Genomic DNA, 15,819 nt, shown 5'->3' on the forward strand with positions numbered 1-15,819 from the left:
TGTATCTGTGTATTCTTTATATATGTGAGATGTACTGTTTTTAAGTATAAAAATGTACTTGCCGTGTTCCCCGGACATGCAGGGCTGATATTCCCTTATTCAGCCTGCATGTCCAGGAAACCGGGGTTACGCCTGGCAAGAAGCAGCAGTGTGGCAGGGGAAGCGGACGGGAGAGGGGGGATGGTCAGGCCTTTTGCCTGAGATATGCTGGTCTGGAAAACGTAGCCCATTGTCTACGCCAGACACGGAGTTGCCATCTCGGCGGGAGATATCCAGCTAGCTAGGGGGAACAGGTGCTGAGCGAACTTCAGCAGGTGCTGTTCCGATTGGCTGGTACGAAATCCTCGCTCCTCGCTGTTCTTGCCGCACCCAGATTGGCCAATCCAAACGAGCCCTCAAGCTGTGACTGGTACAGGTGCAGCATCCGTACTGTGATTGGTTGTCGCTGATTCCCATGTTTTTCAGTGGAAACAGGAAAGCGATGTAAAGGTGGCCCGATCTGAGCTCATTATGAGTGCATTATGACGCAGGTGTTGATGCGGACTAAGCGGTGTGCTCCCAGGACTTTCCCGGAGACCCCAAGAATAAGGGTGGGAGGGGTTACACCTTAATTAGGGACAGCCCTTCTTCCTGGCAGGGGTTAAACATTTTCTATAGGGTGCCCATTGATTGCCAATCTGTTGAGGGCATAGTAACCACATTGACAATAAATGGATTTAATGGCTAGTGTTTGATTTTATTGTACAGTAAATGTATTTTTTATGCTTCTCAATGGGCAAAACGCTATTAACCATTAGTAGCTAATAGAGCTGTTGCCTATTACAGTGTGTGGTGGTGGGGGGGAATGTTAGGGTTATTGGGGGTGGGTAAAGGGGGTAGTTGGAGGTACCTCCCAGTGTGGCTTAACACCTTACATTACCTTAGCGGTTAGCCACTAAAGGTAATAAAGCTTTGCTTTTATTTGTATTTATTTATTTGTGGAGAGGGGGGTCTCCAGAGCTGAACCTCATTAATTTGAGGTCCAGGGACCCCCTGCTTCCCGGTCACATGGGCCATGACGCAGGAGATTTCAACTTGAAGTAGATATTCTCACCCCCTATGGAGGACTGTATCTTGGGAATTAGGGGGATCCCAGACTTGAAATGAATGTGGTTCAGCTCTGGAGATCCTTTACTTCAATGTAGTGTACTAAAAATAATAAAGAGAGAGATAACTGCTGCGCGGGGAAAGAAAGGGAGACCGCTTCTCTCTGCGCAGCTTAGACTGGGTGCGGCCTGTAGGATTAACGCTGCAGGAATCCCATCCCGAAGCAGCTAGCAATACTGGCCTTGTGTGCGGGGAAGCTGCGATTGGGCCGCGCTCAGTCTCCATTCATCAGCACTCCTAGCGCCTACACCAAAGGTATGTGGCCCTGTCCCCCTGGGTCCCCTTTCATCCCCTTACCTTCCGCTGTGTCTTCGACTGGCAGAGGAGGATTGGGAGAGGCGGGGAGGGCTACAGGTGAGCGCACGGCAGTTGCGGAGGCGATCGGGTTGACGGAGGCTCCCGGTGGCTCCCTTTGCAGAGTGCCGTCATCATCAATGTGGCTGCGCACGCGCGAGATGGTGCGCATATGCAGAAGTAGCGGCTTCCATTACGCAGGCGTACATGCATAGTACTATAGTATAGCTGCGGCTGCTACATATAGAACTCCGCAGGGGAACTACAATCCCCAGCAGCCCATGGGGCTGCAGCAGCCACTCGCACGGTCGGATTCCCCTGCTCCACAGAAAGATACATTTGGCACACCAGAGACCACACCAGTCGGAGCTTGGACAAAGAGAAGGTAGGGTGTGTTTGCAGGGTGTCTGTGGCCCCTGCACTAGGCCAGAGACCACCATAGGCCCCAGCTACGCCCCGACTCCCCTGTAAAGTTTGTGGCTGCTACCGGGACAGGGACACTACTCCATTATCTCAGTGTCAGGGACACAGCAAAGAACGCCACGCAGCAGATGCGGTCTGTGGTCTGGGACCCGACCACCAACGCATACAGAGACTGTTAAGGTGGGACCCTCCAGCTGGATACCACCCCACATAGAAGCGGACTTATCACTGACAACGACGACGTGTGACCGGGCGGACCCTTATCTTCAGTCTGTGCTGCCGGGTGCTGGAGCACCCAGCAGGTATCTCTACATCTCCAAGTGCCACAACACTAACACGTTAATTGTAGGCAGCGCTGTCATACATATTGGGTGGGTTGACTTCTGTGGACACCGGGTGGTTAGGTGACTTGTGGCACCTCAGTACTTTGGGGGATATCCCATCAGCGCGTGGACGCTGGGTTGGAGGGAACTGTGGGAGGTTACGGCCATGCATGGCCTATGTGGTGTGTTATATTGTTATCCCTATCATCATCTGCATGTAGTAAACGGTTATCAAATACACTGTGTGTTGTTTTTGCATTGGGTCCTGTGAAGGGGTTATCCGGCGCGGTGAGGATCCCTCACAGGTGGAAGCACTGTCACCAGACGGATCAGGTACACCCTAGGCTCCCAGCAGCAGAGGTTCAGGCCTCCTGTGAGCCACAGGTAAAGCACCACACACACACACCTAGTAGCTGCCAGATCTCCCAGGGTGGGGGGGAAACAGCGCAACAAGTATATAGCACTACATCTGTATATTGTTCAATTACAAGAAGAAGGAATTTTCAGAGGGGTTTTATCCCACTTAGAGTGTGTCAAGTTTTTTTTTAGTAGAATGGATTTCACCTTTAAAATGGGTCTTGTATTAGAGGTTAATCTTAAAATGTGGGTCACAGGTTCAGAATTGTTAAAGGCCACTACTTTAGGCAAAGGCAATACACCTGAAATGTTGCAAATGCATGTTGCTTCATCTGAAGGTCAGACAGTCTGTGGCATATTTACAGACCGCTGATAAGTTAAGAAAAATATATTTGAAATTGCACATTTGAAATTGCACATCAGTAGACAACTTTCAGATCAATTTTCCAACCCAGAGCTGCTGTACTGTACATTTTGAAAAACCTTGTTTACATTGCCCACATTAATGGTTAAGTGCTAAACTGAAGCACTGTTTCTTGTTGGGATCAGTGTTTGTTTTGTTTTAACCCAGACTGAAAATGAATGTGCTTCAATGAATAATGTAAATGAGGGTTTCTATAAACAAATCTACCATGTTCATTTTGCATGATGCCTGCCTCTGTAGACAGCTGGCCTACACGCAAAACAAGCAGGAAAGCCCTTATCCACAGGTGTAAGATCTCTGCTGCTCTTTGAAGGGTGTTTAGAGGTCATAAGTGGATGTCAGTGGGGGTTCTCAGGTGCAATTACTAGATGACTAATATTGTTGCAGACTCTCTGTTCTTTACACAGGAGCTTTATTGTTTGTGTTGGCATATGTAGGTCTTTATTTATATAGCGCCATCCAGTTACATGGCGCTTTACAGCAATAATACATGTAACAAACTAAGAAAACATAAAGGTAACAAGTGCTTTAAGACATGCAAGTAACATTGGGAAAAGTCCCTGTTCCAAAAGAGTTTACAATCCAAGTAATCCTACCTTGTATCACTTTATTAGTATTCGTTACACCTATCCTTTTCCATGAAATAAAGCTTCAACTGCAACTTGGCTTCATGTGTAACTATGCTTTAGCAATTAGTATGTGAATGTAACAATTAAAAGGTAAATCTTTATTGTGACTGCTAGCTGCAAAACATTTCCGATTTAGATAGCAAAAATGTACACAGATGGCTCAGAATGCTGGTGATAGCTGGTGATTAACACCATGTTGAATTCTGCTGCTGATGATAAACCCCTTTTCCCAGTGTTGGCCGAAATCCTTAATGCTACTCCGGACCAACTGGTAAAAAAAGACGTACGCCTATGTGCTTGATTTATAGCTTGTACTTAAAATTAAACACGGAGAAATGTTTACGCACATTGAAGGATCATTTCAATACCATTGTTTTATAAATGGACCAAGGTATTTTAAAATGGTGATGACGTAGGATGTTTTATTTATATTGATTTCAGAGATCTAGGCAAACAAAATATAACCATTTTATACTACCTTAAATAATGCGTTCCCTCATAGCATCTTAGGAAAAAGCAGTACCATGTTGTAGGGATTACATTTTGTTGATCACTGATACGTTTTAACCTATAATTAAGTAATAATCCCTGAAGAACAGGGCATTATTGGCCAGTAATGCCCTGTTCTGAGGGGATTATTACTATTATAGGCTAAATGTAGGCTTATTTCATAAATAATAGACACTTTTGTATAGTTAAATAGATTTTGTTATTCAAATAAAATGGTAAATACATGAAACCACCTCTATATACTCTTACACTGCAGATATCTATATCCACACACTGCCGCCCCCTGTGTACACGTACACACGAGCTCTAGATACACAACCAGCACCTCCTCTACACAGCACCTCTACACACACAGCAGCTCTACACACACAAACTCTGCTGCTACACGCACACATGCTACACCCATAAACACTGCTACTGACACACACACACACACACACCATCTCTACACTCACACAAACTGCTGCTACACATACAACAGCACAACACACACACACACACACACACACACACACACACACACTGCAGCCACAATCAAAAATGCAGCCACTTACTAAACTTTGCACTCTCCCCCCCAGCTCTACAACACAACACAGCACCTCTACACCCCCCCCCCTCCCACACACACACACTTACTTCTTTGCAGTCTTTCTTTGCAGTCTCTCTCTCCCCCTCCCCCCCCCCTCCCTCTCAATTCAACTGAATCTGCTCAGAAAATCTCAGTCAGCTCGGGAGGGGAGGAGTCAAACCGTGGCTGATACTTTTTGACCAATCCCCTGCCATGTCTCAGAGCTTGTACTTAATTCAAACCAATCCCCTGCCCTGTCTCAGCTATTCTGAAAGCTAATTGGCTGGAAATATACAGATTGAAAACTGCATTTTGCAAGCTGCTGAAATTCAGGGCTTTACTATGGATAATGCCCGGAATTTTAACCAATCAGAGAGCAGGGTTTTCAATTATGCCCTGAATTTTACTGCTTTAGCCTATAATATAATTTATAAACAAAAAAAAAAATAATGTTGGGTTATACATGATAAATAAAACTCCTCTGAAGTTTCAGTTGATGTATTTTAGTTACACACATTCGTACTACTATGTATTAATCCCAAATATATCTGTTACAGACAAAAGTGTCCTACTCTTATGCAACTTGGGTCTAATTCGGGGAGGTAATATGCATAATTAGGACATCCTCATAACAATGGGACCCTAGTTCACTGACTAAATGGTCTCTGGTGAAAACGTAATGTTCTAATAATGAAGAAAGTTTAAAAAAAAAAAATGTAATGTAAATTACTTTTGAGAACAAATGTAAATATCATGGTATATAATAGAATATATAGTAATACCAAGACATACAAGTTTAGTAATATCCTTACTTGTGCCTTTGGAGCGAAGTTGAAGCCATCTTGTACTGTATATGTGATGTCAGTTCTGACAGGAAGATCATGGTGTACAACTCTAGTGCATTGCCACCGAGACCATGTTCTCCCCAAACCTCTGGGGCACCGTAGATGTCATATACTGCCGCACTCAGGGAGAGCACAGGAAAATTAACCAATGGGAATCCGTCTTAATACATTAAGGTTTGCTGCATTTCTAATACTTCTTATGGCACCCATGTCAATCACAATGGCTACCTACATCAATAAATCATTTTGTCCCATTAAAAAAGTCCAATTTTCTTTAGGCAATATAAACCTTAAAATTATGCATCTGATGCGTCAATCATGCATCTCAGGAAATGTTCAAATACAGAGTTGTCAGACTCATCTAGTTCAATAAACAAATGTTGAGTGAAGTAATTGTTAGTAGTACAGTGTTGCCTGGAAGCCCTTTGCTTTGATAAGTAATTAATTCCAGCAATATCCATAGGGACAGGTCTTGAATATTCATCTATGCTTGGGTCTCTCATACGCTCAAAATCATAGAACTTTGCTTCTTTTGCTGTAACTAGACATTTCTGCTAACTTTACTATTGTGACAATGCATCAATTACATTTTACATGTAATCTGAAGGTCAGTGCATGAAATATATGGCCCTTTATTATAAACACCCTTCGCGCTGTGGAGAATAGACTATAAATAGCTTGCATTATTTACATTAAGTCTAGTACAGCATCAGATGCAGTAAATCTAATATGAACAACAACAAACAAAAAAGAGGTTTTGCTACTTTAAAGGGCACCACACATTCAGACTTATTCCCAGATTTACTGATCTGCACAGTCAGTTTTGCTTGCACTCCTGGTGCTCATGCAAGTGGAACACTCACTGCCCGGCTTCCTATGAAGGTTACATCGGTGTGGTGTATATACTGTATGGCTGCTCTGCATGGTTTACCTTGGCTCGGGTGCTGGCATTCGCACGGCTGGACGATGTGGTTGAAAAGTTGTGAAATAATGGGCGCCAGGAACTTTTATAGTACAACCGTCAGTTATTCATGTCCCCAAATCAGGTACCGCTCATACATATCTTGACATGTTGTACGAGTTATATACAAAAATACATATACAAATACTTCTCTTCCATCTGTGGCCACTCCTAATAGTTGTGGAACCTATTGCCTCATGGTCGGTAACACTAGTCCCATTGGGGATCCTAGCAGGTCCTGTATATGTAACCCAAAACCTTTAGCCATTATGGTTACTGCCACTTCAGCCTGAGAGGAATATATATGCAGATCCAGTGTTACAGTTGGTTGTCCGGCATCTGGTACTCCTCGTTACCGAGGCCCCTCTAGCGCATTCATACTTAGCACTTATCTTAGGATCCCTAGAGAAGGCTAAGGGAGTCCAACGGACAAGATATAGTCCCTGTCTATAACAAAGTAGGGAGGCCTGGTCTATTCTATTACCTTAAGAACATGGGTGTCTACTCTCCCCGAGGTGCCTCCCCACATGCCCTCCTGGAACCTAACCTTCCAGAACCGTCTCCTTTCCTTAAATATCCTTGCGTGACATCTGGATCCCTATATCAACCCAGTTAGAGCCTAGCCTACACTAAACACTGCTAGTAACCCTTTAGGAGGGGGGTTACAAAAAGTAAAAATGCTTGCAAAGCACAGGAAACACTCACTGCTCACGTTATTTGGCAACATCATGTGAAGAATGTGGCATCACTCGCTTTGTAATAAGAAATGTAGAAAATCGATGCAAAACAAGTGTGATAACCTTCGCAGTTCAAATGTGGCTCCACATGTGTTGCAAATACGATAAGAATGTAAATAGAATAAAAATCCTTACTTGAATTATGTAATTAGGTGGTTGCTGCCAACAGTTGAATAATGACCTGGCAGTGGCAGGACCAGATAACTAGGGCAAGCGCTGCTCTTACAGTGCATTGCTATTTTGTTTGATCATTTCACAACTTGGAAAATTGATCACTGTTGTAGTTCAGTTTTGAACAAGGATACAAATGATGAAGCATCGTCCGTGAAAAAAATAAAAAAAAGCTGTCGTTTCCACATGAAATAATCTGTCTCTTCCTTGTACCTGTAAAACTGGAATATTCTGAAGAACAATAATGCGGAGGTAATATTAAAGTTGCAAAAAGGAGCAGATTACTTTTATAAAATCGGTGAGGAGAGAATCGAGGAAATTAAACAGTAATAAGTGAGAAGTGTCGCAGTAACAAAGACAATGTGACACAGGAAGTCATGTTCGGGGTACAGTAGATTACAAAAAAGAAAGAAACAGGAAACTGCCCCTTCTCAGAAGAGAAAAACAGTTACAAATGTTTTATTGCAGGATCTCTGGAACTGAATGGGCTAATAAAATATACACGCAACGAGTATTTCTATATAAATATACATTTTAATAAACCATGTGCAGCTCATAATTAAAGTAGAAGAAACACATTTGAGGTGTGTAGATATAAATATTGCTGCACTGCAAATGACAGGGTCTGAACTAGTTGCTACCTGTTTTGTATTGGTCCTAAAGCTGGTACTGTGCACGTACGTCCATCTGTTGCAAACTAATGATTGAATTATAGAGCAATATAAAAATAGATTAAACTGAAACATAAGGCTACTTGAAGCTAGGATACACCACTGTGTGATATTCTATTAAGATTTGTATTCCCTGTGCCTGCCCTGCAGTAGGTCTCTGAAATGATCATTTTGTAGAACTTTAAAGAGACAGTTCGTATGGCACATTAAAAAAAAAATGTATATTGTTTTTGTTTCGATATATGCAGCCTTTGATTTCTTTTCTTGGAAACCAATTAGCCAAGCTGCTGATCGATCCATTTTACCGTGATCAATCAGTAACGATCCTGCTTCCCAGGGTTCACTAAATGGCTGTCTTTCAGTTCCATCCAATCCTTCAGTCAGTGTAACTCAGCAGTTACAATGTATCCTTATTTTACTAAGGTAACATCATCTATTGTTGCAGTTTATAGCCCAAACTGCTAGGGATACTGGCAACAAATTGTCACAAACAGGAAAGTGTTGCAAATATGAATATAATAAAACTCATTAAAAATGGCATTACGGGTTGAATGATAAAAAAAGTAGTAAGTTTAGTGTAGTAATTTAATACTACAGGTGATAATAATAAAAAAACACACATGTAGGCTATTGCATGGATTGCGCCTTTAAAATGTTACATTGGACAGTTATGGAATTGAACTTCAGGGTTCCACCACTAGGGGGCTTATAAACTCTGATGTGAAAACTGTCATTCAAGTGAATGTGAGCTAGTCCTTAAAAACAGTTATAGTGCTGATTGGCCCACTGACTTCCATGGTTGTTTCCATGCAATAGTGCCCAGATTGGTACCATCACAGTTTAATGAATAACCCCAATGAGTGTTGCAACAAGAGAGCGTATTGATACGCCCCCATATCTCTATGGTGCCCCCTACAACACATCACCAAACGTTGGTAATGAGTTGGGGGTGGGAATTATTTGTGGAACTCCATTTATTGCTGATCTCTTAGCAGGGAAAATGGTGGGATATAAACAAATAGTATTTTGTATTGCAGAATGTTCATTTTCATGAAGGAGGCCCAGGAATGGGAATGTATCTTTAACAATGTTTTTTTCTGGGAGGTGAAGAGTGCATCATCAGAATAGGACAGTGATTTCACCAACTTTTCATATTAAAATATTGATCACATCTAAAATCTTTAAGATGATGACTAAGGTTTGGGGGTATGCAAAAAAAATTGAATAGTATCAACTGGTTAATCATTTTTTTTTATCAGAAAATAGGTCAATCCTTGATGGCGAATTATTTAAGAGTGCTTGTAGACAGCAGGCTTAGCAATAGAACACTATGTCAGGCAGTAGCTGCAAATGCAAATAAGATCTTATTTTGCATTAAACATGGAATAGATGGAAAGGAAGTAAGCATAATTATGCCATGTTTAAAGCATTATTAAGACCACAGTACAGTTTTGGGCACCACTCCTTAAAATACATTATGGAACTAGAAAAAGTGCAGAAAAGAGCCACAAATTAATAAAGGGGATGAAAATCTGATTTTATGAGGAGAGGCTAGCTAATTTAGAGATGTTTACATTAGAAAAGCAGCGTTTAAGAGAGAATATGATAACTATATACAAATATATTCGGGACGATACAAAGAGCTTTGAAAAGAACTATTCATTCCAAGGGCAGTACAAATGACACTGCGTCATCCCTTAAGGTTGGGGAATGGAGATTTCACCAGCAACAAAGGAAAAGCCTATTTACAGTAAGGGCAGTTACAATGTGTTTTGTTTGTTTTCCTCTGTATCTAACTGTAAATACAAATATAGGAAAAGTATCTGTCGTCTAAATTTAGCATGGGTTGAACTTGATGGACTTATGTCTTTTTTCAACCTATCTACTACTTACTGTATGTAACTTTGGTCCAGATCCCTTATATTGCTTGACCCTGTAATGCAGTGTTTTTATACATTTTGATAGCATTCATCTATTAACCTAATTCAAATGAGAGCAGAAGATGAATTGTGCTCTGTAAGCCCAGTCAGTCCAGTCATTTCATTAGGTTTGCCTCACATGGTATAGCTCCTACAGTGGAGAATAAGGTTCTGTCAGACACATTTCCTATGCTATGCAAGCATTTTTACTTGGGTAACCCCCTCCTAAAAGGGTTACTAACAGTTTCACGATTATAGTGGCAGCCCGCCGCCAGAACAAACGAATGGAGGGCAATGAAGTCGCATATAGTGCGCGCGACAAAGCTCGCAATATTTGAAAATGCCCCCCTCGGTCACGCACACATGTCCACTATAATCACGGCCTTACTGTAGGCTAGGTTCGCTGGGGTTGCTTTGGGGATCCAAACATCGTGCAAGGGTATTTAAGGAGGAGAAACGCTTCTGAAAGGTTAGGTTCCAGGAGGACATGAGGAGAGGAGCCTCGGCGAGAGTAACCCATGTTCTTAAGGTAATAGAATAGACCAGCCACCCCTACTTTGGGAGGATTTTAAAAACACGAGAAGGGAGGGACTGCTGCTTTAGCAAACATTTTACTTCAGTCGTCCCTTACATGAAATAATACAAGTAAGGTCAAATGTTAGACATGATCTGGTGGTGATCCCAACGATAAAAAAAAAGGCATGTCACCTGAATCTCTGCAATCCAGTGGACCCCCCCACCTAAATGTAATGTCAGATAAGTTGTTTTGGATCAAATAAACTGTGTACCGCAGCATTAGTCCATAAGATTGAAAAATAAGTACTCCTCTAGGTATGTTATATGTTGAAGTTTATAAGTCTATAAGGCTCTATAAACATTTATAGTAAAAAGGTATGCAAGCACAAAACAACATGATTTTGTACAAAAATAAAACATATCAATTGCACCAAAATATAAACACTATACACTATAAAACACACTTACCTTACCTTCAAGTGATGCGTCGTCATGGTAACCCGGCGTCAAATGACGCTCGGGGTCACATGACGCTGGGGATGGGGGGGTGCACGAGCCGCAGAGAGCAGGCAGGGGTGTGCACTGGGAAATGTTTTTTCTGGGGGGGGCACAATGTTTGCAGAGGCCCCGTGCTCTTCCCCGAGGCATTTAAATTAAATGCCGGAGGACCACGCAGGGCCTCTGCAACCACAACTTAGAGGGACTCAGTCGGCTTCTGGTCACGTCGCCATGACAATGCGGCATCAAATGACGGCGTGGGGTCATGTGACGTGACGTGTCATGGAAACACGCGTCAAATGATGAGGTGGGGTCATCACATGACCCTCGGCATCGTTTGACGCCAGGTCACTGGAGGGGGAGGAGGGGTGCGCGCAGAAAAAAAATTAAATAAATGTTGCGGACCCCTGTTCAAGACCATTCAAGTTGGTGGGACGCAACCTTCTCAGTATAGGATATTTGCCGCAGGCCACTTCAAAGGTAAGTTGTATTACCGTTTAGGGTAAGGGATTAATTTAAGGGTTTTAGCTGTTAGGATAGGGGGGTTAGGGTAAGGGCTTAGGGTAGAGGTTTAGGCACTTACCTTAGCGGCCAAGTAACTTGCGGCGTCAGGGTGAGTCACTGCGAACTGCTGGCGGAAATTTGGTCACGGAAAAATGCCCGTGACTAGAGGACCTAGACCGACCTTATCTACCAGCACAGTTTTATGACGCACACTTCTTAGCAAGTATGGACCATAATGTTTAGTGCATTACGAAGAATGTCACGTTCTTTCAAATTCTAGACTGGTAGTTTATTGGCTCCAGTTTAACTATATTGAACAAGTTAAATACTTGACTGCAATTATAGCCTATGAGTCACACAGAGGCCAGCTGTTTCGTATGTACAGAAAAGGTTGTATTGAGTAAAGGTTACAAAGTACAGTCCCATTATTTGCGATTCATACATGGCAGGGGTGGCCAAACTTACTGGCCCTCAGAGCCGCATATGATCAATAAAAGGTATTATGCCTGGCTGGTTACCTTTGTGGGTTTAGAGTGTCAGCTCTTGGACCCATTGGTTGTACATGAAATGTATGTGATTGTGCAACAATAAAGAATGTATGTGTGTTTTACCTTTCTAGGAGTGCTAACCAGGGAAGATTCACAGGCTATGCGCTTCAAGGGGGGTTTTGCGAAAAAAGTGTTGTCACGTTGTGTCTAGGTAGATGGGGCCCAGAGTTGCGGCAAGCCCAAAAATGTATCCGGGAATCAAGTCAGATTCTCGGGGACATATAGGCACAGACCTCTGGTCAAAATCCTCCCTTGAAAACAGTTACACGACTCATCGCCAAGTTGCCTGCTTCAGCACAGACCAGAAAGGTAAAGGGGACATAGGGATCTGAGGTGTCCTGACACAGTCAAGAGGTCCCTAGGTTAAGGGGGATACTCATTTAATGCCAAAGTCACCCAGAAGCTGTATAGGGCGTGACTCACCACTAAGTTCCCTGCTTCAGCACAACCCAGGAAGGTAAACAGGGCATAGGGATGTGAGGTGTCCTTGAAACAGTCATGGGGTCCCTAGGTTAATGGGGATACCCAGTAAATTGCCAGGACACCTTCTGGGGGGTACTCCAATCAGCTACAAGACTGTGAGAGGACTTTTAAGTCCAGTCCTAAGTATTGTATTGTATGTCTTTATTTATATAGCGCCATTAATGTACATAGCGCTTCACAGTAGAAATACATGTGGTAATCAAATAAATAAAGTATTGTATAGAGAGTGTGGGGAATATGGCTAGTAAGAAATACCGTGCTGCTTCATATTCTATTTCCCATAACCCCCAGCCTTGGGATATTTTTAAAGTATATATTTTATTAAACTGTGTGTTTTAAAACATATGCTTGTGCACAGAAATGAGCTGGGACTTTCAGAACTAATGATCGGACAGGCCCCTGGGCTACCAAGTGGTGTCAGGAGGTCTGGCAGGACATCTGGGGTTGAAAGCACAGAGGATGTCCAAGGTGTGAAGACCATTTGGACAGGAGGGTATCCCCATCTCTCAGATCAATGGACACCCTTTGAATTTCCATTTGGCCTCCCCAGACTGACCGGGGCCTGTCACCGTGGATGGCATTGAGGGATTTCCCATGCCCCTTGGTTCGTTCAGATCTCCAGGTAACCCTGTGCGTCCTACCAGCCATGCTCCGATTAGCTGCTGAGAAATTTCTCAGGCTTTTTGATTGGGCAATAGTAATTCGGGAATGCAACACCAGAGGTATTATAAACCGCTGCGCAACTCAGATTTTCAGTTTCTACTTTTCTCTAAAGTTCTCTAAGGTTCTCAATGTTTTCTAAGATTCTAAGCAGTAAGTGAATTCCAGCCCTTTGGAGAGAGAGGGGAGCTGTGGCATTTGGAGCTGCAGATTGATTACAGTTCCAAGACGTTTTAGGGTAAGCTTTGGATTGATAAGCCCCTACACCTAGGAAAGTATAGTTTTTTTCAACCCCAATTCCCAAGTAAGTGTGTTTTTGCATGTTTACTGTAATCCACTGTGTGTATGTCTGTTTCAATGGAATAAATGACAATTTGTTTTACTTGGTTTTGCTCAGTGATATTATCCCGGTATAAAAGGTGTAATTGCCTGGTCTCCCGTGATAATGCACAAACTTCACATGTGCATATCTATTGCTAACACTCCACCTTATACAAAATATTAACGTCCTACTTATTGTATCCCTTGGGTTTCTTACAACTTCATGAGGCGACAGGGGCGGGGGGGGGGGGGGCTTGAAATAGCAACGCGATGTTACATGACATTGTGATGTCAAATTGCGCTGTTGATGTCAAAGAGAAGGTAAGAGGTGGGGTAAGAGCAGACGGGATGGGGGGGAGAGAGAGCAGGCGGGTGGGGCGCAAAGGCTACCCCCCACTGTCTTCCTTCGGTCTTCCCTCTTATGGTTCCAACAGTGACAGACAGACATACAGACACACACAGACCGAGGACTGACTGACTGCTATAGTGACTGACAGACAGACAGACAAGCACATGTAATAAATACCCTGGCTCTTTTTGGGCACAGTAGATTTAAATTGGCCAGTGCTTGTACATGCGGAGCTAGCTGTCATTGAGCAGTGGCAGCATGTGCAGGGCAGAATTGGACATTTGGTTGCGGCCATCACGCCATGCCCAAGTCGCCACCAGTGTTTGACCGCCGAGGGACCCTTCACTGCAGCTGGACACACAGCCGCCGGCTGTTTCACCAATAAGACAAGTTAACTTAAGGGGTTTTAGCAGTTAAGGATAGGGTGTTTAAGGTAAAGGTTTATAGGGTAGGGGGTAGCGTTGGAATTAGGGGCCAAGATTAGGGGTTTTGGGACTCACGTTGGCGCCGAAACGGCGAGTGGCAAGATGTCCATGTGGCGAGGTGAGTGGCAGCCAAACGCCGCCCATGCCCAAATGTACTAGACCGTGTGCAGGGTGCCTCAAAGAAGTGTGGGGAGGGAGTCAGCAGTGACCATTTTTAGGGATTGATTCATTTATAAATGTCTAACCTTGATGTGACAGCAGGCCTCATATCTTTTGGCCAAAATATTTAACTACTATAATTTTAGTCATATTGGATGCACATATTTTTGTAGTAGCACTCCAGTTGGCACAAAATAGCCAGTGTGCCGACTCCCTCCCCACGGGGTTGTGAGGTCCCCAGCACATACTGCCCTGGTCTTTCACCCCGCTGCGGCCCGTGCGCCTACTCACGACCTTCCATCCGGCCACTTGATTGGGCCTGATCATGAGCCGTATAGGCCACTGCTCAATGACAGCTGGAAGACTGTGGGTTGAATTATGTCACTCGCCATCCCTCCCGGTTGTGTTCTAAATACTGTAAAAAAAAAAATGAAGTATCCTTATGACGTCATTGTTAAAAGAAGAAATTCTTTCAATTTATTGCTTTACATTTATTTGGAATTGTTTTTAAAGTAATTACAGTTGACAAAAGAACCGAAACACAAATGCTTTTAGTGTTTTTTGTTTTTTTTTTTAAATATTTTTATAACACAGAGATATTTTATTGTGATATATATCGTTATCGCGATAAATAGCGTAATATCGTTACCGTGGTGAATTTTTGTGATTGCCCAACCCTAGAAGTAGTATTACCTTATGTAATTCAAACTGGGAGATATATTTTGTGGCTTAGATTTTAATCATTCTGATCATTTGGCTGGCTTCTGGAAATGAGATCTTTCTTGTACGACATTGTACAAAATGTTGCTCGGCAGTTAACGTTATAATTCAAGCCGCAAAGTGTGTTGGGCCGTATCGTCTACTGTAAAAGAGCCGCTTGTGGCTCATGAGCCTCGGTTTGGCCATCCCTGTTACAGTATACAGTATGTAATATGATCATTTCAAAGGAAGCATAATGGATAAGATAGATGAATTATGAAATTCAATATGGATACTTGGGAACCTAAAAACTTCTCCCACAAAAAAACTCTCTCTTCTGAAACATGCTCTGGCACACCCCTCTATGAGCCCTGCCCTCTCTCTAGCAGTGCACCAATTGTATCTAGTGACTGCCTGGTCACATGATCTTCCCCACAGAACTTTGCATCTTTGGTCATCCTCTGCTGCACTGACAACCATTTAGTGAGCACGCAAGTCGAATCTTCACCGATCGATCCCAGGAAAACGGATCGATCGGCAACTTAGCTAATTACTTATCATTGTGTGGATTGTATTGATGCACATATTAGAGGGTAAACAAATATCTTTACAATGTCAGAATGTTACAAACAAAAGCAGCAGAAAAAAACAAAAAGGTGGTGGTTATTTTTAAAAATGC

The 15,819-nt window shown here is 42.9% G+C and overlaps 1 protein-coding gene across 2 annotated transcripts in view; it reads right to left on the reverse strand.

Annotated features, from left to right (window-relative positions):
• ELOVL6 (ELOVL fatty acid elongase 6) overlaps window positions 1–15,819 on the reverse strand; it is a 109,360-nt gene that overhangs the window by 75,300 nt on the left and 18,241 nt on the right. The window contains exon 1 of one of the 2 annotated variants that reach the window (XM_075617164.1): window positions 4,743–4,811. The exons of the other annotated variant lie outside the window; for it this stretch is intronic. The gene's annotated coding sequence lies outside the window, so the exon portion shown is untranslated. Of the gene's footprint in view, window positions 1–4,742; window positions 4,812–15,819 lie in introns of those variants that run through there. 2 annotated transcript variants of the gene reach the window in all.

The sequence above is a fragment of the Ascaphus truei genome, chromosome 1 (assembly GCF_040206685.1).
Source record: "Ascaphus truei isolate aAscTru1 chromosome 1, aAscTru1.hap1, whole genome shotgun sequence".
NCBI lineage: Eukaryota > Metazoa > Chordata > Amphibia > Anura > Ascaphidae > Ascaphus > Ascaphus truei.